Here is a 13,897-nt window from a genome sequence, read left to right on the forward strand (position 1 = left end):
GTAAAACCTTTTATTTATTTGAAGTAAGAGTTCTTGAGAATGCTATTCATATTTACCGTCAAGGTTTCACAGATACTTGCTTTAAATAACCCCAAATATTTAATGCCCTGTGAGCACTAGCAGGTAGGAATTGAGTCTAGATTTCCTTTCACACAATATACATTAAGTGGCAAAAGTTCAGTTTTAGACCAATTGGTGGTGTATCCAGAAAGGGAACCAAATGTTCTAGAAATGAAGGAAAAGATAAATAAAGTTGATAATTTTACAAAAATATCAGCTACTTTAATACCTTATATATCTCTTCCAAAGAGCATATAGGTATTAACATGGGAGATGACCCGGTATATAAACGGAACTGAAAATTGAACTGAACATGGGCTCTAGAGCAGTGTTTCTTAACTTGGTCCTGGAGTACCCCGCTTGCCATTCCAGTTTTCAGGATATTTACAATGAATATGCATAATATTGATTCCTTAGTGCCAGCAGCAGATGAATCCAGAGACCAGTAGATGGAGATAGAGCCCTGATTTTCAGGAGTATATCTGGATGGAACTCCCTCTTGCCAGTCAGTATGCTCTATCTCCAGCAGGTTGGATGGTGTCAATCGTTCTGGTTCCTGGTTGCTGCTCCTGAGGACGGAAGGCTGTTGCTCCTGTTGCTGCAGCTTTAGTTGAGCCTTGGGGTGTTGGCCAAGCTAGGCCAACTTTAGAGACAACACCTGGGCTCACCCGGGTCCCTTCCCCACCCTCCCTACCATTGCAGAGAAGCTGAGAGGGGGGGGGTCGGAGGTTCCATTCCCATATTTAAAACCCTCCCCAATAAACCCTGACCCTGGGTGCCGGCATCTACAAGCTGCTGCAGCACAAGCTTTCCTTTGTTGCCTTCTGGTAGGATCAGGAGCACGTGAGTACTTTTGTATATTTCTTTTTTGGTTGTTGGGTTGCTGACCAAAGGGGGCGCATATGGCAGCGGAAGTGGTCAAGCGGTGTTCCCACTGTGGGAAGCAGAGGACGCCAGTGGGTGTTTGTGTGGCCGGTTGTACGGGGGACGTGGGGTTGAGTGTGGCGGTGCCTGAGGGCACGTCTTTTTCTTGTGTGTTCGACGCTGCTGTGGAGTTGAAAACTTCATTGTAGGAGCGGGCCTCTTCGGAGATGGTAGTTAACCCGAGTGAGTCCGATGGGGGGAGGGAAGGTGCAGAGGGAACCGGGTTCGACAGTTGGCAAGCTGGTTCTCTGCCTTTCTCCCCGGAGTTTGTCTTTTTATGCACAAAGCCTTTTTGTTGCAGAAGGCAATCTCCAGTACAGAGGAAGATGGGGCAGGGGAAGCCTCGGTTCCGGCGCTGCCGGTCCGGCCTCAGGCAGATGCAGGGGAAGGCAGGGCCAAGCGGCGCAAGATCATGCTAGACCCAGAGGAAGAGCAAGATTCTCCCCTACATTAGCTCTCACTTTGTTGTTTGGGGCCCCTGGAGACTCCAGCGCGCCTGAGGCAGAGTTAGATGAATTGGTTACGGCTGAGAGTGATGACCCGGCAGTTCTGCGGTTATTCCATAAAGAGGAGCTGTCGGCATTTATTTCTAAGACCTTGGAGTGCCTTCGCATTTCGCAGCCAGACCCAGGGGTGGCAACAACTTCCAACCATTTAATGGCAGGCACTAGGAGACCTCCTAGATCATTTCCAGTGCATGAGGCCATGCAGGAATTGATTGCTGCGGAATGGGTCACACTGGAGTATGGGCTCCAGGTAGCCAAGGCTATGAGACAATTGTATCTGGTAGCTCAGGAGGATTTGGTGAACTTTGGGTGGATGTGCTAGTAGCAGCCATAGCTAGGAAAACCACTCTACCTGTTGAAGGTGGAGTAGCACTTAGAGATCCTCAGGATAAGAGAATTGAAGCTTCCTTAAAAGCATCTTTTGGGGTGGCAGCCCTGACTACAGACAGCCGTATGCAGTTCTTATGCAGCACGGGCTTGTCTTGAGTAAGTCCAGCAGATCATGGATGGTTTGTTGGTGTCAGGGGACTCTTTGCCCCGGGAGTTCCTGGAGGTAGAGTCAGGGCTGGCATATCTGGCAGATATCTTGTATGATATAATCAAAGCCTCAGCTAAACAAATGGCTCTATCAGTTGTCTCCAGGTGGAATTTGTGGCTGCGAGATTGGGCAGTGGACACCGCCTCTAAATCTCGTTTAGTGAGGATTCCTTTTAAAGGTCAGTTGTTGTTCGGGGCAGACCTGGATAAACTTATGAAGTATTTTGCTCCTCAGTGGGTGCTCTTCAACATATTCATAAACGATCTGGAAATGGGTACGACGAGTGAGGGGATTAAATTTGCAGACAATATGAAGTTATTCGGAGTAGTGAAGACACAGGGGGATTGTGCAGACCTGCAACAGGACATAAACATACTCTAGAAATGGGCAGCGACATAGCAAATGAGGTTCAACGTGGATAAGTGTAAGGTAATGCATGTCGGTATCAAAAATCCCATACACGATGTCCGGGGCGGTACTTAGAGAGACCCCCCCCCAGGAAAGGGACTTGGGAGTACTGGTTGACAAGTCGATGAAGCCGTCTGCGCAATGTGCCTCGGCGGCGAATAGGACGAACAGAATGCTAGGAATGATTAAAAAGGGGATCATGAACAGATCAGTGAAGGTTATCATGCCGCTGTACCGGGCCATGGTGCGCCCTCACCTGGAATACTGCATCCAGCACTGGTCACCGTACATGAAGAAGGACATGGTACTACTCGAAAGGGTCCAGAGAAGAGCGACTAAAATAGTTAAGGGGTTGGAGGAGTTGCCGTACAGTGAGAGAGTGAGCCACTTCTCCCTTGAAAAGAAGAGACTGAGAGGGGACATGATTGAAACATTCAAATTTTAAATATACATAGTAACATAGTAGATGACGGCAGATAAAGACCCGAATGGTCCATCCAGTCTGCCCAACCTGATTCAATTTAAATTTTTTTTTTTTTCTTCTTAGCTATTTCTGGGCGAGAATCCAAAGCTTTTCCCGGTACTGTGCTTGAGTTCCAACTGCCGAAATCTCTGTTAAGACTTACTCCAGCCCATCTACACCCTCCCAGCCATTGAAGCCCTCCCCTGCCCATCCTCCTCCAAACGGCCATGCACAGACACAGACCGTACAAGTCTGCCCAGTAACTGGCCTAGTTCAATCTTTAATATTATTTTCTGATTCTAAATCTTCTGTGTTCATCCCACGCTTCTTTGAACTCAGTCACAGTTTTACTCTCCACCACCTCTCTCGGGAGCGCATTCCAGGCATCCACCACCCTCTCCGTAAAGTAGAATTTCCTAACATTGCCCCTGAATCTACCACCCCTCAACCTCAAATTATGTCCTCTGGTTTTACCATTTTCCTTTCTCTGGAAAAGATTTTGTTCTACGTTAATACCCTTTAAGTATTTGAACGTCTGAATCATATCTCCCCTGTCTCTCCTTTCCTCTAGGGTATACATATTCAGGGCTTCCAGTTTCTCCTCATACGTCTTCTGGCGCAAGCCTCCTATCATTTTCGTCGCCCTCCTCTGGACCGCCTCAAGTCTTCTTACGTCTTTCGCCAGATACGGTCTCCAAAACTGAACACAATACTCCAAGTGGGGCCTCACCAATGACCTGTACAGGGGCATCAACACCTTCTTCCTTCTACTGACTACGCCTCTCTTTATACAGCCCAGAATCCTTCTGGCAGCAGCCACTGCCTTGTCACACTGTTTTTTCGCCTTTAGATCTTCGGACACTATCACCCCAAGGTCCCTCTCCCCGTCCGTGCATATCAGCTTCTCTCCTCCCAGCATATACGGTTCCTTCCTATTATTAATCCCCAAATGCATTACTCTGCATTTCTTTGCATTGAATTTTAGTTGCCAGGCATTAGACCATTCCTCTAACTTTTGCAGATCCTTTTTCATATTTTCCACTCCCTCTACGGTGTCTACTCTGTTACAAATTTTGGTATCATCTGCAAAAAGGCACACTTTTCCTTCTAACCCTTCAGCAATGTCACTTACATACATATTGAACAGGATTGGCCCCAGCACCGAACCCTGAGGGACTCCACTAGTCACCTTTCCTTCCTTCGAGCGACTTCCATTAACCACCACCCTCTGGCGTCTGTCCGACAGCCAGTTTCTGACCCAGTTCACCACTTTGGGTCCTAACTTCAGCCCTTCAAGTTTGTTCAACAGCCTCCTATGAGGAACTGTATCAAAGGCTTTGCTGAAATCCAAGTAAATTACATCTAGCATATGTCCTCGATCCAGCTCTCTGGTCACCCAATCAAAAAATTCAATCAGGTTCGTTTGGCACGATTTACCTTTTGTAAAGCCATGTTGCCTCGGATCCTGTAACCCATTAGATTCAAGAAAATATACTATCCTTTCTTTCAGCAACACTTCCATTATTTTTCCAAAGTGATGTAATATTGTGTACTTGATGTAAGATGAAAAATGAATAAAGAATTTGGAAAAAAAAAAGATAATGAAGGGAATAGACTTAGTAGATAGAGACAGGTTGTTCACCCTCTCCAAGGTGGTGAGAACGAGAGGGCACTCTCTAAAGTTAGAAGGGGATAGATTCCGTACAAACGTAAGGAAGTTCTTCTTCACCCAGAGAGTGGTAGAGAACTGGAATGCTCTTCCGGAGTCTGTTATAGGAGAAAACACCCTCCAGGTATTCAAGACAAGGTTGGACAAGTTCCTGCTGTATCAGAATGAACACAAGTAGGGCTGGTTTTGGTTAGGGCACTGGTCTTTGGGGGCCGCCGCGTGAGCGAACTGCTGGGCGTGATGGACCACTGGTCTGACCCAGCAGCGGCTTTTCTTATGTTTTTATGTTTTCAGTCTGCTTTTAAACAAGAGAAGGGAAGGGGCTCGATGGACAAACTAGGGTAATTTATTCCAGGCTTGATGAAAGGAACGAAGTCTGGACTTGGCAGTGGAAGAGAAGGGTAAAGTTAAGAGTAGCTTATCTGAGGAATGGAGTTTTCTGTGAGGTGTATAAGGAAAGAGAAGTGAGGAAAGATATTGAGGAGCAGCAGAATGAACACACTTGTAAGTCATCAATAAGATCTTGAACTGTATGCGATAGCATATAGGGAGCTAATTAGTGACTTAAGGAGAGGAGGTGACGTGAGGGTAGCGAGGTTGATAGAAGATGAGTCATGCAGCAGAGTTTTGCACAGATTGCAAGAGGAGAGGCGACACTGCGGGATACCAGTTAGAAGTAGATTGCAGTAAGGTTACGAGAGCGTTGACAAGGGTAGTGTGCTCAGAGAGGAAGGGGCAAATTTTGGTGATATTGAAGAGTTAGAAGCAACAGGTTTTAGCAGCTTGTTGGATGTGTGTAGAAGGGTCGTAATCGAAGACCACGCCAAGGTTGCGAGCAGAGGATACTAGAACAATGACAGTATTATTTACTGAGATGGAGAAAGGAGGAGAAAGAGCAGCTCAGTCTTGGACATACAGTGGTACCTTGGTTTACGAGTGCACCAGTTTGCGAGTGTTTTGCAAGACGAGCAAAACATTCGCAAACTTGGTGCCTCGTAAACCGAGCTTGCCTCGCTGTACGAGCGCCCCCCCCCCCCGCGATCCGGCATCCCCCCCACTCGCGTTGCCCCCCCCTCCACCGCGATCCTACTTCCTCCCCCCTCCCCCCCCGAGCAGTCAATGATACCCTTTACCCGACTTGGCACCAGTGCTGGTGCTCGAAGATCCTCCCTCTTCTGGCGTGGCCTGGGCTGGGCGGTGCGTCGGAGATCCTCCTTCTTCTGGTCTGGGCTGGGCTGGACTGGTTTTGAGCATTTGCGCATGCTCAAAGCCTTCTGGTCTCGCTCTCAATCTCGGAGAGACTTTTTCTTGGACTTTAGGTGAAATTTCAGGTGTAGAGAGGTAGATCTAGGAGTCATCAGCATCTAGGTGATACTGGAAGCCATGGGAGGAGGGAAGAGGTGTAAAGAGAGAAGAGGGAAGAGGTGTAGAGAGAGAAGAGGTCCTAAGACCTCATTTCCAATTCATCCCCACATAATAATGTCCTTTTTTTGTCCCCATCCCTGTGATTTTTTTTTTTTTAAATTTCTGTGGCTTTCCCATTCCCATGCATCTAGTGCATAGTGTTGCTCTAGCCTCTGCATCTAGTTATGTCCCACTAATGGGGGGAGGGGTTAAAATACCCAAGATTCTAGCAAACATTCTTGCCAGGTTATAAAACAATGAACACATATTTGGGTGCTCACTGTTTTCCTGCACCTTCAGGTGTTGTTAGGCCACCAGGATATGAAGATGCAAAGTTGGGTGGGGGACAGTGCATGGTGATAATGCCATCTTTTATCACACACTGGCCTTATAAGTCTGGGAGGAGGGAGGGATGCCAGTGCTAGCTGATGACATGGAAAATTGTTTTAGATTGGTCAACACAGCAATCATAGCTGATGTGACATGTTTCCTGCATAGAACCTGGGGAGGCTTGAATTAAGTGATATCTTATTGTGATTCTGCCCTCCCCCCAGCATTTGGTTCCTAGACACATGCCTAGTTTGCCTATGTCTTAATTCTGCCTTGATTGAAATAGTAGTACTGTAAGCGCTGTAGCAGGCAAACATTAGCATAAATATAATGTCTATCTTGATTTGCTGCCTTTCTTTTTTCAAACAAAGCAGTTTACAATGTTAAAACAGGAAAGGCATGCAGTACAAAATATAAGAAATAGAGGGTAACGTTAAATGGCCATTTTTCTCAATGGAGGAGAGTGAATAGTAGAGTGCCACATGGACCTGTACTGGGACTGGTGCTATTTACCACATTTAGAAATGATCTGGAAATCGGAATGACAAGTGAGGTGATTAAATTTGCAGATGGAACAAAACTATTCAAAGTTGTTAAAACACGAGGACTATGAAAACTTGCAAGAAGACCTTAGGAAATTGGAAGACTGGGCATCCAAATGGCAGAAGAAATTTAATGTGGACAAATGCAAAGTGATGCACATTGGGAAGAATAATTCAAATCATAGTTTCCAGATGCTAGGGTCTACCTTGGGGGGTTAGCGCCCAAGAAAAAGATCTGGATGTCGTAGACAATATGCTGAAATCTTCTGCCCAGTGTGCAGTGGTGGTCAAAAAAGCAAACAAGATGCTAGGAATTATTAGGAAAGGGATGGTAAATAAAACCAAGAATATTATTATGCCTCTGTATTGCTCCATGATGCAACCTCACCTTGAGTGTTTCATTCAGTTCTGGTTGCTGTACCTCAAAGAAAATATAATGAAATTAGAAAAGGTTCAGTAAGAGAGACCAAAATGTTAAAGGGGCTGGAACTCCTCATATGAGGAAAAACTTAAGTGGTTAAGGTTTTTTTGATTTTGAAGGGAGATAGCTGAGGGGGAATATGATTGAGGTCTACAAAATCCTGAGTAGTGTAGCATGGGTAAAAACTTAATTGATTTTATTTACTCTCTTTTTTTAATGTTCTTATTAAAGTTTTAGTCACAAAACAATGGAAAATATCCAACAGACAAAGCCATCAAGATTACAGTATGTCATTAACCATGTAACTTGCACATTCTCAATTCCCCCCATCCTCCAACCCAAAGCCAAATGCCCACCAGTGTTCCACAATCATCAAAAATATATCACTGAAATCCAATCATAAGTTAAGCAGACGGCTATGAGCTGTAGGTGTTAAAGAGTTCCAAAATAGCTTCCCATGTGATTTGTAGCCTTCTCCCCCTAGGAGTGTCCAAGTTAGGAATCCTCTGATGTTCCATCTGCAAGTGTTGTATTAGAAGTACTCTCCATTGTCCCACAGAAGGAGGCATAGAGGCCAACAAATGCAATAAAATAGCTCTAACTCCCAGTAGCAGTGAGACCTTCAAGAATCCCGCATACCCTTAGGAACCAGAGCCACCACCATGTAATGAGAAAAAAGGAGCAGAGGTGACAAAATACAATGGGCATGCCACAGTTCAGAGATATGCTGTAAAACCCTCTTCCAAAATTGCTGAATAGCTGTGCAAGAATAAAACCCAGACCCAGAGTAGCAGTCTGACTGCCACACTTCTGGCAGTTGTAATCTGATCGTAATTTCAACTGTGAACATGTCTGGGCAGATAGTCAAGCAAAGAACAAATTTATAGGTCATCTCCCAAAGAGCTACTGACAAATGTAAGTGAACTGTCATGTTGAGATACCGCTGAAGCTTTTCCGCAGTTAGGTCAACACCTAATTCACAGGACCACTGGTTACTTAGGTGTGAGAAATCATAATGCGGCTGAAACTCTTGCAACGATTTATGATGGAAATGCAAGGAGATATAATTTTGATTGTCTAAGCAAAGGGCCTCTTAAATGTTTTAGTGTTTCGGAGGTAAGTGCCTCCGAAGGCAAAGAACGTATATAATGACGCAATTGACAGTATGCGAACAAATCTTGAGCCTGCTGTCCAAATTCATTTTGTATGTCTGGGAAAGGTTTGATACTCCCATAGTACCTGATAAAGATAGCAAAGACCACTAGAAGTCCAACGCTGAAATACCGAAGAAGTCTATCCTGGCTCGAATTCGGAGTTACCACCTATTGGCAACAATGGGGAGACATCAGACCGCATGCATAGAAAGGTACAAAGCCCCCACCATGCCACTCTTACAGCAGGATAAATAGGGTAGACGCTTAGAAGAGGGCAAAAGCATTTGATTGAGACGTAACAGTATGCTAAAATGATAAGGTGACAATAATGCAGTTTCTGCTCGGGTGAATGAAAATTTAGAAATATCCTGAAACCAATCATTAAGATGATGGAGCTGACAGCCATGGCAAACAACTGAATATTTAAAAGACCCAGCCCACCTTTATCCCTTGGGGATAAAGATATAGTCAATAGGGTAAAAGTAACATATTGTAAAGAGAAATCCTACCTAATAGAATGAGTGGATATGCCTGCCAAACAGCTAGTTTTTGTTCCATAAAACTCAATCGGGCATTCACATTAAGATAATAGAGTCTAGAGAGGTCACTGGGTACCCAAATACCCAGATATTTGATGACTCCATCTGTCCAAGCCAGCGGAAAGTCTCCCATGTTGCGGAGATCCCGGAATCCAGCGGAAGTACAACAGATTTATGATGATTCAGATGGAACCCTCAATAAAACCCAAATTCATCTAAGACTCCCAATAAAGAAGTCAGAGAGGGAGAACCAGTAATATATTGTCAGCGAACACCAAGACTTTCACTGTGCCCTCCTAGGTCTACATCCTTCACATTGTTATCTAGCTTTATGGTTCTGAGAAGGGGCTCCAGATACAGCAAGGAGTGCATGGGAGAAAGGGGGCATTCCTGACAAGTGCCACGTCTTGAGATGGACCCTGTCCTCTCTAAGTTGCTGGAGGCAAGGAAGGCATATAATATGGCACAGACTGAAATCCAAGTGTATAAAAAAAATGACTGGTGTAATTCCCAGTAAACTACCTGCATTTACAAGGAAACAAACTTTCAGCTGGACACTGTCTATAGATGACTCATCTGTCCTTGGTCAAAAGTCCAGGTCAAGCAGAATGGAAAAAGCTGACTACAGTTGTATAAGAGAGATAAGAATAAGAACAAAAAAAAAACAACACCTTATATGGACAAAGAGACCCATGAGAGCAGGGAAGCGGGACGTGTCCAGGGTAAAGCTAGTTATGTTTTTACCAGATCAGATGATCCTCTAGTGACATTATAAAAATGTGGCCAGAGTACAGTCCAGGTTAGAAAAATGTTTTAACACTGATAGATTGGCCGGCACTCTGTCATGTTGTAAATCTCTTCATAGCGCAGCGGATCTGTATGAGATTTATAAAGTTTTAGAAGGACTGCTTTGTGTGCTTGCCACATCCTCCACCTTTGCGTGGTTTCTGCCAAAAATCCTTCTAAATTGGATAATTGTCCAGATAGCTGTGCAAACTTCGGCTCTAGCACTTGCACCACCGCTGAGGTTAGGGCTGTGATACGTTCTGAGGCTAAGGGGAGAGCCGGTTCACCTGTATCGGCCACCATCTTTGAATTTCTGTGATTTTTTTTTTTCTATTCTTCCCACTCATCCATCCCCAGATCTGTTTGGGAGATAAATTTGTCCATAAACCAGGAATAGACTAAAAGCCATTCAGGAAAAGCCCAGATTAAGCCCAATGGGGCTAGATGTGACTCAGGGCCCTAAAGTTCAGCAGAAGCATGTCCTACTTCACTCAGCACATCACGTGACTCTTTATTTACTCTTTTAAAAAGTACAGAGACTAGGGGACGCTCAATGAATTTAGATAGAAATATTTTTTCACTCTGTTAATAGTTAAGGTCTGGAACACTTCTAGCTGCTTGTGGGGACACCGCTGGTCCTCTGATCCCCGGCCTTTTGGATCCCCTGGACACTTTTCACTGATACCTCCGCTGGTTTTCAAGTTTTAGTATTCTCCGGTCACTCTAAGCTCTACCAAGCCCTCCAGCTACTTCTTCCAGACATACTCCCAGTTACTCGGTCATCTTCTCCTGGACACACACCCTTAGAACTCTCCCAGTCACTCAGCCTCCTCTCCACCAAGCCCTCAGCTGGTCGTCAAACCCGATTCCCTTCTACATTCCAAGCTTTGCTGGACAAACTAGTCTACATGGTTACTGAGGGTTAGGCTGGCTCTTGAAGGAGGTTTTGTTTTCCCCAGCTCTTTTCAGCACTGGATGAGTGGACAGTTCCCAGGTGCCTTTGAAGTTCTTGTATGCAAATGAGCTCTATTTCTACTACTCAGACTCACTCTGCTGGCCAGTGACAGGAAGTTCACCCTATCACAAAGAGTAAATGCAGACCAGATTTTTATCATATATTATCCTTGCATTTAAGAGGAACAGGGAGATAATCTCAGTCTGGGATCCTTGAGGCACACCTAGTCCTACCACATTTTCAGGATATCCATAATGAATATGCATACCGAGAAGGCAATGCATGCAAATCTCTTCATTTGAATTTACAGCAGTTCTTATCTTTTCAGGCAGCATCCTTCCTAGAAGAATTGAAAGACACGATAAAAGAATTCCGTCAGAAAGAAAAAATTCAACTTTTAAACTTGGCCCCAAGAAGCTGGACTATCAGAGCAACAAGAGCAGAGTTTGGTGTTTCAGAAAGAATGGTGAAACATGCTCTGAAGCTAAAGGAAGAAAAGGGAATTTTGGCACTTCCAGTCAATTGACAAGGAAGAAGCTATCAGCAGAAGATGTCAGCAGGTTACAGAATTTTTTTGAAAATGATAAATTCAGCAGACTGTGCCCTGGAAAGAACGATAATATGCCTGTGAGAATTTCAGGAATGAAGACATACATGTGGAAATGGTTGCTGCTTTGCAATTTATGGGAATTGTATGTCTGCTACTGGAATCAAAATGGACAATACCAATTGATATTGGATTCTCACAATTTTGTGAACTCGGACCAAAGTGGTTTAACGTTTGGATCAGCAGGAATGAATGCCATTTCTGTCTGTGCACTTTATCAGAATGTAAAGCTTATGCTAGTGGAGCATAGTCAATGAGAATTACAAGGAACTTCTTGGCAAAGCAGTTTACAGCCTGGAATCCAAGGAATGTATGCTTCATCACTGTGAAGAGTGTCCTGGACCAGAAGGGGTAGAATCTGCAATTGCCAGCTATTTTGAAGAACTAATTTGAGTACAAGCAGTGAGTTCATGCTGATCAGTATACCTTGTAAAATAAGCATCTGATAACAGAAGAATTTACTCAGGAAGTTGCAACAAAATTTATATATATTTTTATCTGTAGCTTGAGCACCTTAGTGTTAATTCATTTTAACTGTAAATCTTTGTGTTGTGCTATCTTATATTGATCTTACTGATTTTCTAGTTCAAGTTCAAGTTTATTAAAATTTGATTAATCGCTTATGAATTCTGAGCGATGTACATTAAAAAAGGACATGTAATCTTTAAAAACAGACGTGATATAAGGGTTGATGAAGACAATAATGGACATACTGAAAACACTAAGAAAAGAAGACGAAAAAGGTTAAAACAAGGGGGGTATTTAAGGTACTTGGAAGTCAAGTCATAAAACTGGAGCAAATTAAAGCTTGCGAGCGAGAAGGACTTGATAGGATTATAGCTCAAAGGCATCTTTGAATAGAAACTTTTAGGGCTCCTTTGAACTTACCCAGACTATTTTCTTCCCTTAAGTGAGCGGGTAAGGAATTCCATATTAGTGAGGCTGTTACTGAAAATATGGATGTACGGCGTGTGTTAATAATCTTTAATGAGGGCACAGACAATAGACTTTGAGCAGTGGATCTAAAAGTTATAGCTGGCGTGTGGGGTATAAGAATTTTATCAATGAAACTTGGAACCTTCATGATTTGAACTTTGCACATCAACAAAGTTATTTTATAGGTTATTCTATGTGAAATTGGAAGCCAATGAGCCTTAATCAGAAGGGGGTTGACATGATCAAAATTCTTGGATTTGGTGATGATTTTAATTGCTGAGTTTTGAATTATTTGAAGTCAACTGAGTTCCTTCAGCAAGATATCTTTATATAAAGAGTTGCAGTAGTCCAGTTTGGATATTACAAGGGAATGAACCAGTATATTTAAAAAGGATGGGTCAAGAAAGTTTGCCAGAGAATGAGTCATTCGCAGTCTGTAAAAACTGTTTTTTTACCACTGCACCAATTTGTTCATGGTAACTTAATTTATGGTCAATAAATAATACCTAAAATTTTTACTGATGTAACCATTCTGAGTGGGGTTTTGTCAATGCAGATCGGAGAAGATAAGGAAATTCTATCTTTCCATGGAAAAAGTATGGATTTGGTTTTAGAAACACTCAAGGACAACATGTTACATAGAAACATAGAAGATGACGGCAGAAAAGGGCTATAGCCCATCAAGTCTGCCCACCCTACCGACCCATCCTCTTAAGTCTATACCTAGCGACCGATATTCCAGTTCGACCCTCGTAGGGATCCCACATAGGTATCCCATTTATTCTTAAAGTCCAGCACGCTGCTGGCCTCGATCACCTGCGCTGGAAGCTCATTCCAACGGTCAACCACTCTTTCTGTGAAGAAATACTTCCTGATGTCGCTATGAAATTTCCTGCCTCTGAGTTTGAGCGGATGCCCTCTAGTAGCAGAGGGTCCCCTGAGAAAGAAGATATCATCTTCCACCTCGATACGTCCCGTGATGTATTTAAATGTCTCAATCATGTCTCCCCTCTCCCTACGTTCTTCTAGAGTGTAGAGCTGTAGTTTGTTTAGTCTCTCCTCGTACGAGAGACCCTTTAGCCCCGAGATCCTCCTGGTGGCCATCCGTTGAACCGATTCGATTCTAAGCACATCTTTACGGTAATGTGGCCTCCAGAATTGTACACAGTATTCCAGATGAGGTCTCACCATGGTTCTGTACAATGGCATTATGACTTCAGGCTTCTTGCTGACAAAGCTTCTACTGATACATCCCATCATCTGCCTTGCTTTAGATGAAGCCTTCTCCACTTGATTGGCAGTTTTCATATCTGCACTGATGATTACTCCTAGGTCTCGTTCCGCCGAAGTACAAGTTAAAGTTTCTCCATTCAAGGTGTAATTTCTGCATGGATTACTGCTACCGAGGTGCATAACCTTACATTTCCCAGCGTTAAAGCCCAGCTGCCAGGTCAAGGACCATCTTTCCAATGTAAGCAGGTCCTGTGCCATACTATCCTGTAAAGTACATTCCCTTACTATATTGCATAGTTTAGCGTCGTCGGCGAATAATGTTATTTTACCCTGAAGCCCCTGAGTCAGATCCCCTATGAATATGTTGAAAAGGAGTGGGCCCAGGACTGAACCCTGCGGTACTCCGCTGGTCACCTCCGATG

General features: G+C 43.9%; 1 protein-coding gene across 3 annotated transcripts in view; it reads left to right on the plus strand.

The window, feature by feature from the left end:
• Positions 1–13,897, plus strand: part of SS18 (SS18 subunit of BAF chromatin remodeling complex) — a 145,534-nt gene that overhangs the window by 1,429 nt on the left and 130,208 nt on the right. The gene's annotated exons all lie outside the window — the stretch shown is intronic.

The sequence above is a fragment of the Geotrypetes seraphini genome, chromosome 2 (assembly GCF_902459505.1).
Source record: "Geotrypetes seraphini chromosome 2, aGeoSer1.1, whole genome shotgun sequence".
Classification (NCBI taxonomy): Eukaryota; Metazoa; Chordata; class Amphibia; order Gymnophiona; family Dermophiidae; genus Geotrypetes; species Geotrypetes seraphini.